This window comes from Ailuropoda melanoleuca, chromosome 12 (genome assembly GCF_002007445.2).
Source record: "Ailuropoda melanoleuca isolate Jingjing chromosome 12, ASM200744v2, whole genome shotgun sequence".
Classification (NCBI taxonomy): domain Eukaryota; kingdom Metazoa; phylum Chordata; class Mammalia; order Carnivora; family Ursidae; genus Ailuropoda; species Ailuropoda melanoleuca.
The window spans coordinates 5,867,595-5,884,305 of NC_048229.1; the positions used below are offsets into that span (position 1 = coordinate 5,867,595).

The 16,711-nt window shown below is 45.9% G+C and overlaps 1 protein-coding gene across 1 annotated transcript in view; it reads right to left on the reverse strand.

The window, feature by feature from the left end:
• KMT5A (lysine methyltransferase 5A) overlaps positions 1 to 4,410 on the reverse strand; it is a 25,039-nt gene extending 20,629 nt beyond the window's left edge. Inside the window, exon 1 of the mRNA XM_034672367.1 lies at positions 4,392 to 4,410. The gene's annotated coding sequence lies outside the window, so the exon portion shown is untranslated. The remainder of the gene's footprint in view (positions 1 to 4,391) is intronic.
• Between the last annotated feature and the right edge of the window lie 12,301 nt (positions 4,411 to 16,711).

Here is a 16,711-nt window from a genome sequence, read left to right on the forward strand (position 1 = left end):
GAGGGAGGGAAGGGGGGGGAGGGCGGGCCGCGCGGCCGCGACGAATCCCGACTCGGGCGCGCCCCCTCTCGCGCGTCCTCAGCCACTCGGGGAGGAAGGGGTGGGAAACATGATAATGACAGCCCGGGCTCTCGCCGGCCAGGCTCCTTCTCTCGCTGGCTCCGCGGATATTTTGGGAGACCCGTCGGTGCCAGGCGCAGTCAGCAGCGGTGAGCGCCACAGGCTAGTCTTCCTGGATGCCCGAGCCTGTGCTCCCTGAGCGTTTAATAGGCATTTAATCCTCCCCGTAAGTCCCCCCACCTCGGGGGTGGACAGGTCCTGTGGCAAACCCGTTAAAAATGAGGATATTGGGGCCACAGAATTAGAAAGCTAGGGGGTCAAGTGTCAAACCCAGGCGGTCTGCACCTGATCCGTTCAGGCCTGGGGAGATAGAGCCACTGGTTTTAATGGCAAGTTGGTGGGGTGCTTCCCGTGCATACACGATCTCCTCCAAACCTCACAACAGCCCTACGAAGGTACACACCATTATTATAGACTTTCCAAGGTGGGGAAACGGAGGCTCAGAGAAGTGAAGAGCTTTGGACAAATTCCCAGAACTAAAAATGACTTTCCAGGCCAAATGACCCCAGAGCTTGCATTCCCAGCCACAGATGAGGAAATTCAAGATGGGAGTGACAGATGCTATTGCAGAAGCTTTTAGCAAGTCACCTGGGTCTCCTGTCCACCCCCATGAGGAAATGTCCTAGGAAGGCAGGGGTTCCAGCCAGTCGGGTGTCTTGTGTTGGCAGAGCTCACTGCCCTGCACCACTGTGCTGAAGCCATTAGGGTTTGAGGGCCCACAGCCAAGAGTCACTGTATTTCTGCTAAGTCATAGATGCAAACAAGACACCTCAGGGAATCTAGCTCCTACTGCGTGGGTCAGGGCCTGGGTGGCAAGCATTGGGTTTCTCTCCATGCATCTGCCCCAGAGGTGCTTTGTGACCATGGCCAAGTCACTTCCCCCGACAAGGCCTCAGCGTCCTTGTGGATAAGCACCAAGAACCTTGAATTCCTTAACCCACCCAGGGCACCTTCCAACATCCACAGGGAAACAAATGGCTGTCACTCGAAGTAGCTGCCTCCCCTTAGAAGGGATAAGACTAAACAGGATTAAATGGCAGGAATAGGCCCAGGACAACATCTCCCAAATCAGCTCATGCTTTAGCATCCTGGGCAGGGCTGGGGAGCACCCTCCTCCCTACACCTATGTCCTCCCCGCCAGCAGTCACCACCCCAACCCTAACTCCAGCATGGTGGGATGCTCTGCTCACCTGAATACCCAAGAGAATATGCAGAGAGTGAAAGAGGATTCTAAAGTGACACTCTGACACGCAGGTCAAGCCATCTGAAATAGTGTGTGCTACGTCTCCAGGGCAGAGAAGGCTTGCAGTTTGTCACCAAACTATCATGGGAATCGTGGTTTGAGAACAGGAAGCAGCCACTCAGATCATCTTGTCTACTTCACTTGCTATTTCAACATCCTCCCACTCCCACCCCTAACCACACACACAGGCCCAGGGGCACAGCGTTCTCTATCTTCGGGCCTCAGATGCAGGGGGTATCTATAGTAAGATCCAAGTCGAGCACCCATTCCTCAAGTCTGCAGCTTTGGTACTAGAAGATCTAATACAAATCATTCAATGTAACCTTCAATACAGTCTTTCGTGTCTCTGGACATGAGGTGTTTATGTGTATGTAACAAATATACCCATCAGCAGAAATAAAAACTCTTAATGTTGTCCAGGATCTCACAGAAATAGAATTCAACAGGAATGATACTAATAGCTCACATTTATTCAATGTTTATGTGCTAGGCCCTATAATAATGCATTATTTAATTTAACCTTTCCAACCCTTTATGAGAAGGCACTATTCCTAGTGCACAAATGTAGAAATTGACGCTCAGGGAAGACGAACCCCTTGACTGAGGATTACATGACTAAAGCGGTAACAGAACTGGGATCTGACCCAGTGCTGCTAGACGAGGGTACTCGACCATGAAGAATGTATATTGCTTCCCTTGAACTCAGACACAAAAATAGCAATTCATTCATTCCACAGACATTTATTGAATACCTACTTCGTTGCAGGCCCTTGCTAAGGGACACAGCAGTGTACATAACGACAGATGGAGCACATTGAGGCCAGAGGGGTAGGCAGGGCCCTATAGGCCATGGTGAGGATTGTGGATTTGATCCTAAGAACAGTGGGGGAGGGAGGAGGAGTGAAGGTCACGGGATAAAAATCTGTGTTCTTGGGGACCACTCTAGCTGCTGGGAGATAATAAATTGGAAATGGTAAAAGTGGAAAGACGGAGACCAATTAGGAGGCCATCTGGCCGTGGCAGCAGAAATATAAAAAAGCAGATGGACTAATCCTCCTCCAACTAATATACTTAAGGTTGAAAATATTTACATGATTGTAAAACTTCAAAACCAGAGAGGAGTTGCCTGGTATCTGGTATTTTGTTCTTGGGACCCAGCAGGGTTCTCAAAGTGAGCTGCAAGTTTGCAACAAAGACAGCTTTTCTAGAAGAAAAAGCCTGACTCTTCATTCGAAGTATTATAAATGATTTGATATATTTACATGACCAAATGCCCCATTTAATAATCTATAAGAGTAATGAAGCCTTAAGAACTAAGTAACTACTAAAAAGAAAGAAGAAAGAAAAGAAAAAAAGCAAGAAAAAAAAGAAAAAGGAAAGGAAAGGAAAGGAAAGGAAAGGAAAGGAAAGGAAAGGAAAGGAAAGGAAAGGAAAGGAAGACAGACAAAGAAAGAAGTAACTACTAATTTGGGGGTCAGGTGAGATAGTGAGAAACACTAACCAATAAATTACAAAGATGATTCGTAAGCCTGCCATGGTAGGAGCTGGGGACACGTGTCTTCACTTTGGCTAAGGGAGAGAGAGGAGAACAAGCAAAGGTACAGCATGGCCAGAGTCTAGACAGTGACTTTGGACTTCAAGGTTCTGCCTTGGAATAATGGGAATAACAATTTGTAAAGATTAACTGAGATAATAAAGTGCCTGACCCTCAATGGTAATTATTACTTGTCTATATTAAGTATTTAAATATTTCAATGGCAAATTGCTTAGTTTTGTTTTCCTTATTGATTAATTAAAGCAAGCCATCTTTTTTTTTTAAGGCAGTACTGTTGAAACAGCTTGAATGATTTTGCTTTAATAGGAAAAATGAATTAGGGAAGCATAGATTCATTATAATTTGTCAGATATTATTAATATACTTTTAGATGCTTAACACTTTCCTAAAGAAAAAATATTCGTCTTAACTTTCTCTGTGGATTGGGTTATGAAGCTCGTTAACTTGTTCACTTTGCCTCATTTCTGAATCAGAATCTGGATTGTCCCAAAAGACCCTAAAAGGACTCTGGGATAATAAAGGATGCAACTGGGTGCAGGGCCTGAAAACAAAGGTGCCCAATAAATATTTGCTGAATGAATCCTTATTTTAGTCATTATTATTGTTATAGGAAGCATATTGCATTAAGGCAAATTCCTACTAACCTGTACTGCCTCGGGATTTTGAGAAAAATGTCAAACCTCAACTCGTTTTTCTGAAATAATGATTCTACTCAACCGTCACGCTCAAGTTTTTGCGTGAAGGAGACACAGCGGCTGGAAATGACCAGCGGTTGGAGATCACTTTGCCGCATAACGTGGGTCCTGCGGTCCTGATAGCAAACTAAGTGTGCGAAGAAGGATTTAAGGCAGGGACATAGCCTCCCGCGGCTGGACAATCCCTCCCAAGCCATCTCCCGTGGGCAGGAGTCCTGACCAGTTGCAGGACGAAGGGTCGCCCCGGGTGGTGCCATGGGACTCATCTCACCCCAAAAATGGGGTGACTCAGGGCGTGGAGAGGGAAGGAGCCTGCTGCGGTGACCACGCCGACGCGCTCCCTACGAGGGAGGCTACCCATCTGCGCCCTGGCCTCGGAGTCACTACCTTTCCCAGCAAGAGAGAGCCCCGAAACGGGCGAAACCTCGCCCTCCCCCCTCCTTGTATCAATAACAACCATTCCCTGGAGGTGCCCCGCACTTTAGTCTCCCAAGAGCTTTGACATATGGATCTGTTGTCCCTGGAGAGGCAGGCCAGCGGGTGCCCACACTTTAGAAAGGGGAAACCGAGGCATGGGAGTGGGAGGGACTTCTGGAGACTTGGGGGGGGTAGGTCGGAGAGGGTTCCGCAACAACCCCCCCCCAGCACCCCGTCTCCGCGCTCCGTCCCAGCAGAGCTCAGCAGGGCGCCTCCCCGCTGCCACTCCCGCTACCTTGGTCCCCCGCCCAGCGCGACCTCCAACCCCAGCCTCCCCGGCGCTGACCACCTGGGCAAATACCTCTAGCCATGGCCAGGCTCTGTCACCGCCTAGGATCTCCCGGGAAACGCAGCTTTCGAAAAAAGTTGCAACAACTGTAGCCAACTGCTCCGCGGAGCTACGGCTGGTGCCCTGATTGGCGCGGTGGCCCGCCTCTCCCCAGGCTGCCTGCCGTGATAGGCCAACTCGAGAGGGAAAGCCCGCCCTTCTTCCCGCCTCCCTGGCGGGGGCGGGGCAAGCGGCCGCACTTTCTACAAGCGCTTTAGGGACAGGTCCCGGCGGAGGAGGTGGGAGGGGGTTTAAATTTTACCGTCTCCCTGCGCTGATTGGCTGAGGCGGGAGGACACCGGCGCTGCCATTGGGAAGCCCCAAACCCCGTCCTCTCCCGGTGCTGAAGCTCCGCCTCGGGAGGTTTAGTCACGCGGCTGGAGGCCCGGGCTCAGAGTGGACCCGATCTGGGACTTCCGGTTCTTTTCGGGTTTGACCGGAACCCGACCTCTGACCCCTCGGCCTCCCCTTATGACCTGCAAACCCTAGTTCTCCCAGCAGTTTGGCGTCTCCAGCCCCCTGCCTCCTCAGCAGTTTCATTCATTCATTCTAAGTTTGAAGGTTTATTGAGTCTATTCTTCCAGTATTTGAACCTAGCTGGCACAGCTCCTACCAACTAAATGGGTCAGAGGATGAACCTCCCAGAACCGCAGAAATCCTAGCCCACGTTACCTACCCATTTCCCAGGTGGAGAAAGAGAGGCGGCCAGGGGGACCAGGTAACTTACTTGCTGCCCAAGATCACCTAGCAGTTTAACTGCTGGATCAGTCTTGAGACTCTGAGTCCACTAGATGGCTACCTTAATCCCAGGGAAACAACCCTGCCCCGTACCTTAGTCGGGGGACCCTACGTCAATAAGTCCCCAGAGAAACACATGTTTCGGATAATCTTTGCTTTGAACACAGGGAAGGTGTCCAGTTACAGCTCTTCTCTGGGGGCCCCTCCTGGAGATGTAGGCAGAGGTCGCTCATCCTCTGTCTGGTCCCCAAGAAGGTTTTGGCGTCCTCGCCATTGCCCAAGGACTCTACCATTGCACAGAAAAATGAAGGAAAGCTAAATAAGGTGATGTATGTGAAGGCACTGGGAAAAGTAGAGAGTGACTTATTTTATTTTATTTATTTGAGGTGGGGGGAGGAGTATGTGTGGGGGGGTGAAGACTCTGAAGCAGACTCCCGCTGAGCGTGGAGCCTGAGGTAGGGTTGCACCTCACAACCCCGAGATCATGACCTAAGCAGAAAGCAACAGTCAGGGATGCTCAATTGGTGGCTCAATCAGTTATGCATCTGCAGTCAGCTCAGGTCATGATCTCGGGGTCCTGGGATCGAGCCCCACATCAGGGCTCCCTGCTCAGCTAGGAGCCTGCCTCTCCCGCTCCCCCTGCTTGTGCTTTCTCTGTCAAATAAAATCTTTTTTAAAAAATTTTAAATGCGTTTAAATTGTAAATGCATTAAACTTAGTAAATTGTATACCCGGCACCATTTGGTACCCCAAAGATACAGTGATGAATATGACACAGATCATTCCCCATATTTTTTAGGGAAGAAACAAATAAGAAACCACTTTTTAAAAAGATAATTTTAGGGGTCCCTGGCTGGCTTGGTTGGTGGAGTGTGCAACTCTTTTTTTTTTTTTTTTTTAAAGATTTTTCTATTTATTTGAGAGAGAGAGTGAGCAAGAGAGAGAGAGCATAGGAGCAGGGGCAGAGGAAGAAAGAGAAGCAGACTCCCCGCTGAGCAGGGAGTCCAATGCAGGGCTTGATCCCAGGGCTCTGGGATCATGACCTGAGCCGAAGGCAGATGTTCAACTAACTGAGCCACCAAGGTGCCCCTGGAGCGTGCAACTCTTGATCTCGGAGTTATGAGTTTGAATCCCATGTTGGGTGTGGAGATTACTTAAAAATAAAATCTTAAAAAAAAAAAAAGATAATCTTAAATAGTGATTAATGCTATGAGTAAAATGGGGTAATTTTACGGAACATGAGTTGGGAGAAGTTTGCTTCTGTAGATTTGATGAAGTCAGAGAAATCCTCTTTGATTGGTGGCTTTAAGTTATATCCTAAGTAAATAGGACCCAAGGGAAAAGGTACTTCTAGGTGGAGGGAATAGCATGTGTGAATGTCTGGAGGTGGGAATGAGCTTAGTGTGCTTGGGAAAGGAAAAGACACCCAATATGACTGGAATTGAGCACATGGTGGGGAGAATGGAAGGAATCAGGCTGGAGACGTAGGCAGGTGCTAGATCACATAGGCCCTTGAAGGCTGGGCTGGCCTCTCACTCCAAATCCAGTTTTCTCTCTTCCGTTCCACAGTATTGGGGCTGCAAACCCTATTGCTCCTTTGTCAGTTAGGGTTAGGTTTTGTCACCAAGAGAGGATCCAGGGAATCTGGAAGGCAGGGGGAGGGAAAAAGGGACTTACTCGTGACTGTTTGCTTGCAATTCTCATCATGGTCTCCTAAGTAATGATGACATGCTGCTTCTCCTAGTGGTATTTGGTTCAGCCTCCAGGTTCTTACAGGCTCTCCTTCTGATTCTTCTAGCTCTAATCTCCCTAATTTAGTCTCCATTACGGTGGAAGCTACTTCTTGCAATTAAGTTATCTTACTGTTCCCACCACCTCTTTAATGAATTTCCTATTTTAAATTCGGTTTTCCCAGACCCAGACAGACAGGAAAGTCATGGTAAGGGCTCAGACTTGTATTCCAAGTCTAATGGGAAGTCACTAAATGGTTTTAAGCCAAGGATAGATAGATTGGTGAATCTGAACAGTTAATCACTGCAAATAGTTAAATAAATCACAATAATCTATGTTGAGGCTTGGAATGTTGGAATAATGTGACATGTTTCTGGAATGTTTGCTTAATGATCCCCACTTTCTTAAGATGGTTACATCATGTGGGTGAAATCACACCAGTGCTAAGATTACTTTCCTTACTCTAGAGTTATTTTTGCATTCGTATTTGCTCCAGGCTTTTGCTATTGTTAAATATGTCATGTTAGTATCAGTTCTTGTGAGGTTCTATCAAATGGGGCATGTATAAACTAAAGGTCCTCAGCTGGAGGCCAGTGTGATCTACTAAATCCATCTCATTCTTCTGTGAATACATGTAATATATAAACACGCGTACGTATTTTTTCTATTATATGTGTGTGTATTTATATATATACATATAAATATATATGTAAGTATGGATAGATGGATACACATATATAAATATATAAAACTTCCCCTCTCTATATACATATATACATACGTTAATGTGTAATATATATACAATATATGTAATATATTTGGAACTCAAGCAAGTGACAGTAAAACAATACGCTTTACCTCAGAGGCTTATTGTTAGGATTACGTGAGAGAGTGAATATAAAGCATATGGAGATGTAGGAGTTGGAAATGGTAGCCATTTAGCAGTGACTAAAATAAAGTTACAAAATCGCATCTTAGGGAATTGCTATAATTTGGGCTATTAACACTTTCTTCTCTATCTCCATTCTTTTCTTGGTATCCTCAAAGGGAAGCCAAAACTTGTCTATTAAGTAGCATTTGAAGAGAGGATTCTGTGGTCAGGCTCCTTGCTATTGAGCATGGAGAGAATACACGAAACTGATGTCTATAGTATAAAATTTGGTATCAGATGATATAGAGCCAATAGCTTCTTTGCTTGAGTCTTTTTTTCTCATCTGTTAAATGGGTGTGTCTTCTTTCCAGGCCACATCCTTTTTTTAATTTTTTTATTTTTATTTATTTTTTTTAAGATTTTTTATTTATTTATTTGACAGAGATAGAGACAGCCAGCGAGAGAGGGAACACAAGCAGGGGGAGTGGGAGAGGAAGAAGCAGGCTCACAGCAGAGGAGCCTGATGTGGGGCTCGATCCCAGAACCAGGATGATGCCCTGAGCCGAAGGCAGATGCCCAACCGCTTGTGCCACCCAGGCGCCCCCACATCCTTTTTTTAAAAAAGATTTTATTTACCTATTTGAGAGAAAGAGAACGCAAGAAGGGAGGAGGGGCAGAGAGGGAGAAGCTGACTCTGTGCTGAGCGTGGAGCCCAACACAGGGCTCGATCCCAGGATCCTGGCATCATGACCTGAGCCAAAGGGAGACACTTAACTGACTGAGCCACCCAGGCACCCCCCCCATTTTTTTAAGTAGGCTCCATAGCCAGGGTTGGAGCCCAACGCGGGGCTTGAACTCATGACCCTGAGATCTAGACTTGAGCTGAGATCAAGAGTCAGATGCTTAACTGCTTGACCGAATGAGCCACCCAGGCTCTTTTTAAGAAAAGGTATTATAAAGTAGTTCTTCAGTTGATTGGGAATTCCTTAAAGGTTATCATTTTATTAAAAAAGGAAATGGAGAATGTATATATTGATCGGTAAGAGTGTTTGTTTGAAAAGTCAGCTTCAGGGTGGTTTAAGAGCACAGATTAAACTGTTCAATTTACAATGTGATTTTTAAGTTTTTTTCCCTGTGGGCTTTTTTTTTTTTAAGATTTTATTTATTTATTTGAGAGAGAGAGACAGCCAGCAAGAGAGGGAACACAAGCAGGGGGAGCGGGAGAGGAAGAAGCAGACTCCCAGTGGAAGAGCCTGACGTGGGGCTCGATCCCAGAACTCTGGGATCACGCCCTGAGCCGAAAGCAGATGGTTAACGACTGTGCCACCTGGGCGCCCCTCTGTGTGGGCTTTTATTCTGTTTTTTGGGTAGACCTTTAATTTGAGTCTGGAGGGGTGCATAGACATCACTTTCTTTCTGAGAGATGTACCTAACAGTTGGATTAGTTTGCTAGGCCTGCTGTCACACAGCACCACAAACTGAGGGCCTTAAACAATACAAACGTAATTGCCTCACAGTTCTAGAGGCTGGAAGTCCAAAACCCAAAGTACCGGCAGAGCTGGCTCCCTTGGAGGGCTGTTGGGAAGAGTCTGTTCCATGACTCTCCCCTGGTTGCCGGTGGTATGCTGACAAACTTAGGCGTTCCTTGGTTTGTAGAAGCATCACCCTGACCTCTGCCTTCACCTTCACACGGCCCCACGTGTCTCCAAATTTCCCTTCTATAAGGACCGAGTCACGTTGGAATAGGGGTCATACCAATGATTTCATTTTAACTTGATTTGATCTGTAAAGACCCTGTCTCCAAGGTCACATTCTGAGGTACTGGGGGTTAGAACTCTGACGTATGAATTCTTGGGGGACACAATTCAGCCCATGACAAGTGTGTCTGTGTTTAACAATTTAGATATCCTAAATGTGATGCTTTTAAGGGACATTTTCAAAAATGAATAGCAGGGCATCCATTATAAAAACATAAAAAAAGGGGTACCTGGTGGCTCATCGGTTAAGCGTCTGCCTTTGGTTCAGGTCATGATACTGGGGTCCTGGGATAGAGCCCCACGTGGGGCTCCCTGCTCAGTGGGGAGTCTGCTTCTTTCTCTCCCTCTGCCCCTCCACCCCACACCTACATGCTCTCGCTCTCTAATAAATAAATAAAATCTTTAAAAAAATAATAAAGGTATTACTTTAAGTTAATACACACACAGGGTGAAACCTTTACACAGAAACTCTTCTCCTTAATCTCACTTCCCCACTGCAGCACTATCCTATGCATGTGCTACTATAATACCTTAGAGAAGGTAGACAGGTTATAGCAATGATCCAAACAAATGATGATAAACACTTTCTGTGTGTGAGAGTTGTCATAACGTATTAAGAAACAAGTAACGATTCTTGGATACCTGACATGTTTAAAGGCAAGACACTCAACCCTTGTTACTTGGGCCTGAAGACCTGTGCCCGAAGTCTTTGCCTTCCTCTCTCTGCCATTCTTCCATTCTGTTTTTCCCTTTCCTACAGAGATACTCTATGTGGATTAAAAATGTCCATACTCTCTTGGGACAGTTTGAGTCCACATCAGTCTGTACCCTAAAAAGTTTGATAATTAGGCCAGTGAAGACTTTTAAAAATTAGTTTAAATACATGTTTCAACCTTTCAACTTTTCCATTTTTAATTAGTATCTATATTGGTCAAGACTGTTTTGGATTGCAAATTAAAGAAACCCAGCTCAACCTGGCCCAAGGAAATGAAGAAGTCTATTATCACTCATAACAGAAAAGTTCAAGGGTAGGGGTAACTTCAGGCCTGATGGTATCCAGTGAGTCAAAGAATGTCGTCTGGATTTAGTCTTGCCCTCTCCCTCCCTATCCACGTCTTTGCCCTACCACTTTCTAGGTTGGCCTCACAGAGTGGTCTCCCATTTCATGTGGCCTCTACCCCCACTTCCCAGTGCTCTTAGCAACACCAGTGGTGAGGCACTGTCTTTTTCCTACTACTTTCAGTTAATGTCTTATGTTTTATAATTTTTTTTTAAGTAAGCTCTATGCCCAACATGGGGGTTGAACTCATGACCCCAAGATCCAGAGTCACATGTTCTACCAACTGAGCCAGCCAGGCACCTGTTCTTCCTACTACTTTCAATGTAAAGTTCTGAAACTGAAACTCATTGGCTTGGCACTAAATCTATCGATGGGGCCTGGATGTGTGTCCAGCATTCCAATTGGCCAGACCTGAATTAAATGCTCCAATCTGAGGGAATGTGTATGGGAGAGGATTAGCACTTTCCAAACCACATGGACTTTGACAGAGAGAAATAAAATTAAGGTGCCACTGTCTGAAGAAGGAGAGATGGATTTTGGGTAGTCAAAAACAACGTGTTCCAGAGCACAGAAGATTTTTGGGATAGTGATACTATAATGGTAGATACATGTCATTATGCATTTGTCCAAACCCATACAATGTATGGTACCAAGAGTGAACTTTAAGGTAAACCATGGACTTTGGGTGATGATGATATCTCAGGGTGGGTCCAGCACAACTGTAACAAATGTACCATTCCAGTAGGGAATATTGGTAACTGGGGAGGCTGTGCATGTGTGGAAGTTGGGGGTATATGGAAAGTCTGTGTACCTTCCCCTTAAATTTGCTATGAAGCTAAAACTTAAAAAAAAAAAAAAAGTCTTCAAAAAGGGGAAAAAACCCACAAAAATCCCTCTGTCCACATGTCTGCCATGGTGAGAAATCCAATAGATGCTTTAGTCAGATTCTGGTGCCGTCTGCTGCATTAGCTATTGCTGACCACTCAGTCCTTGAAACTGGACTTTCCTGGCATCCATGAGAGAATTTCTCCCTGGTTCTGCTTTGACCTCTCTGACTGACCTTCATCAGACTGAGTGCTCACCTCTTTGACACAACCTTAGGGTTCCACCCTTCGCCCCCTGCCTTTCTCTCTGCATTCTCTCTAGTTTTATCCTCTCTCATGTTTTAATCCCCATCTAGATCCTCAAGCTGTAGGCTCCCAACTGCTTGGTAGACATCTCCCCTTAAAATTCCTCATGATAGACTTACTTTCATGGCCTCTAATGAACAATGCCTCCCACTATTCATACTTTTTTTTTTTTTTAAAGCAGGCTCCGTGCTCAGTGTGGAGACTGATGTGGGGCTTGAACTTTTATGACCCTGAGATCAAGACCTGAGCTGAGATATCAAGAGTCAGGCACTTAACCGACTGAGCCACCCAGGTACCCCTACTTTTTTTTTTCTTTTCTTTTTTTTTTTTTTACTTAAAGATCATTTTATTTTTAAGTAATCTCTACACCCAACATGGGGCTTGAATTCACAACCCCAAGATCAAGAGCTGCATGCTCTACTGACTGAGCCAGCCAGGCATCGCCCCTCCATTCACACTCTTGTGTTGTCTTTCCTTGAGTCTTGTGTGGCCTTGTTAATTAACGGAATGTGGTAGAAACATCACTATGTCAGCTGCAAGGCTAAAATTCAAGAGAGGCTAGAAGCTTCTGCTTTTCGGTTCTTGGGAGCCCAGAGCCACCATGTAAGAACCATGAGGCAACTGGACAGACCACACGGAGAGAGAGAAATACAGTTGTCCCAGCATCCTAGCTGAAGCCACTTAGTTATAGTCACACAAGTGACCATTAGCAAGATCGGCAGAATTCTCCAGCTGAGCCCAGCCCAGCTTGCAGAATCCTGAGAAATAACAAAATGATTGTTGTGTTGAGTCATTAGGCTTGGGGGTTGTTTATTACATAGCAATAGATAAGCAAAACTTTCCACATTAAAGCTAAACTCATTGTCTTCCTCTTCAGATCTGTTTTTCTTCCTGAAGTCACAATTTCAGCTATGGCACTATTATCTACCTAGGTACCAAAGGAAGAAACTGAGGCTTCATTCTAGACTCCTCCCTCCCCACAACCCCCATCCAACCAGCCACTATGTGTTGCTGGCTTTACCCCCTAAATATTTCTTGAACCTGGCCCTCTTCTTTTGCTCAACAATTTCACTCACTTTCAGTTTCCATTCTTGTCTTCTCTCAACCTCTCTATTCCTCATACCTGCAGTCCAGTTCTTAGATCCATCTGCTACACTGCTTCCAGAGTGATCCTTCTAGAATACACATCCAACCACAGCAGTTCTCTGCATAGCAGGCTTCTCAGCTCCCTATAGCCTACAGAATAAAGTCCAAACTCAGTTACAAAAGGCTTTTTGATAATGGCCTTCATCTATTTTTATAATCCTACTGGTAATTCCTTGTTACTTGCCACGTCAATCAAAGTTCACACAGGAGGCAGAAACTACACCAGGTTTTGAATAAAGATAAATTAATGTAAGGGGGCGCCTGGGTGGCTCAGTGGGTTAAGCATCTGACTCTTGATTTTGGCTCAGGTCATGATCTTGGGGTCATGAGATCGAGCCCCATGTTGAGGCATGATTGAGATTGTCTCTCTCCCTCTGCCTCGCCACCCCCGGTGCACGCTCTCTCTCTCTCAAAATAAATAAATAAAACCTTTTTGAAAATTGTTAACTGGGTCTAAACTGGTTAACTAGGTAACTTGAAAGGATGAAAAGAGAACTTTAAGGCATCACAGAGGTAGCAACTGCAGGAAGCAGCTCTCACCACTCAGGCTCAGGGGACAAAGGGAAGGGGTTGGTATCACTAAGAAACATTAAAAGATGGGCCCCATGTTGCTGAAACGTCAACTCCAAGGAGAGGGCTGTGCTCAGCCGATGCTAGTGTCTCTGACCTTACAGGATGACCCTGTGGAGGTTCCTGCTGGTCCTCGTGTCTGAGAGCAGGGTTTGATGAGGCTTGGGGAAAAGTCAGTAGAGCTGCTGCTATGGGAGGAAATGCAGCTGCCAGGGCGAAGACACGGTGCTGGGATGACATTCACTAGAAACTTTTTCTTCCTCCAGCTTGTTGTCTCCCTCCAGAGCTCCCTATTGCAGAAGCAAACATTGAAACAGCTGGCAAAGCAGAAACGTAGTTTTGCAGACTGTGGAAGCTTGGGTTTGGAGCCGAGACGACGTCTTAACAACTGATGCCCTTGCCCTGTTACTGTCCCTCCTTGCTTAGTTCCCACCTGTTTCAGGACATTTGCATATGCTGTTTCCTCTTCTTGAAATGCAGTTCCCTCTTCTCTTTGCCTACATAATACCTACTTTTCAAATCTCGGCTCAGTTATCACTTCCTCAGGGAAAACCTTCTTTGACTTCCCTGATGAGGTCAAATTCCTCTGTAATAGGCTGTTAGCTTCTTTGTAGCAATGTCATAGTTACAAGTTTACATTTTTAAATTTTTATTTATTTATGTTTATTTAATTTATTTGAGCAAGAGAGAGAGCAAGCACGAGCGGGGTGAGGGGCAGAGGGAGAAGCAGACTGCCCGCTGAGCAGGGAGCCCCATGTAAGGCTCGATCCCAGGACCGCAGGATCATGACCTGAGCTGAACCAGACGCCTAACCAACTGAGCCACTCAGGTGCCCCAAGTTTACATTTTTTAAAGATTTTATTTATTTGAGGGGCGCCTGGGTGGCACAGCAGTTAAGCGTCTGCCTTTGGCTCAGGGCGTGATCCCGGCGTTGTGGGATCGTGCCCCACATCAGGCTCCTCTGCTATGAGCCTGCTTCTTCCTCTCCCACTCCCCCTGCTTGTGTTCCCTCTCTCGCTGGCTGTCTCTATCTCTGTCGAATAAATAAATAAAATCTTTAAAAAAAATAATAATTATAAAGATTTTATTTACTTGAGAGAGAGAGAACACAAGCAGGAGGAAGGGCAGAGGGAGAGGGAGAAGCGGGCCCCCTGTGGAGCAGACAGCCCTATGCGGGGCTCGATTCCAGATCATGACCTGAGCTGAAGGCAGACACTTAACCGACTGAGCCACCCACCCACACCTACAAGTTTATATTTTGTGTAATTTTTGGATTGATGCCCACTAGACTGTAAGGACATTATGGGCAGGGACCATCCCTGTCTCTCCCTTCATTTGATTTTCTTAAATTTGTGCCCCTCGTCTCTAACATAGTACCTGGTGCATAGTAAGGGCTCTATTATTACTTGTCGAATGGAGTGCGAAGTGCAGCTGTTAACAGCCCATACCATGCCTTAATGGGGAATTTCTTTTTTCTGAATCATCTGCTTCCAATAGCATCTCTGTTCTGAGTGTACCCGGTAAGTCTTCCTCCTGCTTCTGATCCTCAGTAGCTTGATTCCCATGCCTTGATAACAACTGCTAGTCACGTTCTCATTCTGAGATGCTGTATGTGTACGCACACAAAAAATATGTTACTATACATTCTCGTAGACAGAAGCATTTCATTCTCTTGAACAACTGTTTCACTGTAGGAAAGTACCATAGTTTAGTTAACTAGTCCTGTCTTCAAAGACGTGTAGGTTGTTTCTCATCTTTTGCTTCTACAAACAATGCTGCAGGGAATAACCTTGTGCAGGACATTCATGTGCATATGCAGTTGTACTGCAGGTATCTCCTGAAACACCACCTTTTGCCTGGGTCCCCGATAAGGAGATTATGCAGAGATGGCATCAAGGATCTCGCTTGGATGCTCAGAAAGTACCTCTAAAGGTGGGAGTTTCTAGGTCAGACCTACACTATTAGAATATAGTACTTACGTAGCCCTAGCGTGCAGAGAGAATTTGAGAGTCACTTGGAAACTGAACTGTTCCAACCAAGCTTGGAAGACACTGATGCATTAACTACAATGTTTTAGGTTTTTTTTCCTGCTTCCTTCCTTAGTTCTTTCTCCTTCCATAATGGACAGATTTGTAATAGCTTGTTTGCTGACACCAGACCATAAACTAGTCCAGTGGCTAGCAGTGAAGAAGACAGACGGGGGCGTTTTCTTATGGAACTCGTTTTTATCATTTTTAGTTTTACCAGGTTTTTTTGGTGTGTAAGGATGAAATGAGATAATGGAAGTAAAGTGATTAGTTGGCAATTTAAAATGTTCATTTATATGTATATACATACATAATACATACTTAGGTATACAGACGCCGAGTTGGAAGATTCATAATTATCTTAACATGACTACTTTTTTTTCCCCTCACCCCTTTCCCTCTACTTTCCTCTTGAAGAACTCACACCTTAAACTTCCAAGCGTTTCTTTCAGTTCAAGGCCAGTGGGATGCGCCACCAGTAGGGGGCAAGAATCATCCAGGCGTGCCTATTACCTAAGCAACGGAGTCAAACAGCATCCAGAATGACTTTACAAAAGGGTTACCAAGAAGTTAATTTGTTTATTCTGTGGAGTCATTTGATAAGAAGAAGAGAAAGAAGAACGAGGAGGTGAAGGAGGAGAAATGAGGGAAGCGAGAGATGGTAGCGACAGACCTACTCTGCAGCAATCACTGAGAGCAATAGTTTGTTCAGAAAAAAATTGGGGCTGACTCTGCTCACACCCCTTAGGGTATGATAATGGCAGTGGACAAGCAGAGGGGCTCCGAGTTATACTGCGGTTTCATACTGAATAAAGTGCTTTGAGCGAGCCTTAACAAGCAATGAATACGCGAATATTTTTTTCTAGGACCGACTGGGTAACAGAAACTCCACTAGGTAACTTCCCGGGCCGAAGCCACACGCCAAAACGGTTTTCAAAATAGCTTCGGGCCCCTCCTAGCCCGACTTTGAAAGCAGGTGTAGGACGCATGCGCCCGGCCCACCGGCTGACCTCCTCGTGGCAACCCAGAACGCAGACCTTCCTCCCGACAGCCCGCGGGGCAGAAAGGGAGGGGGAACGGAATTCTCGCGAGGCCTCTCGAGCGCCGGCGGAAGCAGTGGACACGTGACTCTTCCAGGAGGCCTTCGCCTTCCCCCCTCCCCCTTCTCGGAAACCCGGCCCCCTCACCCCTCGCCCACCCCGGAGCCGCGGTAATGGACCGTTTGGGTTCCGGAATTCTCTTGGATCCAACCACTGGTACCGG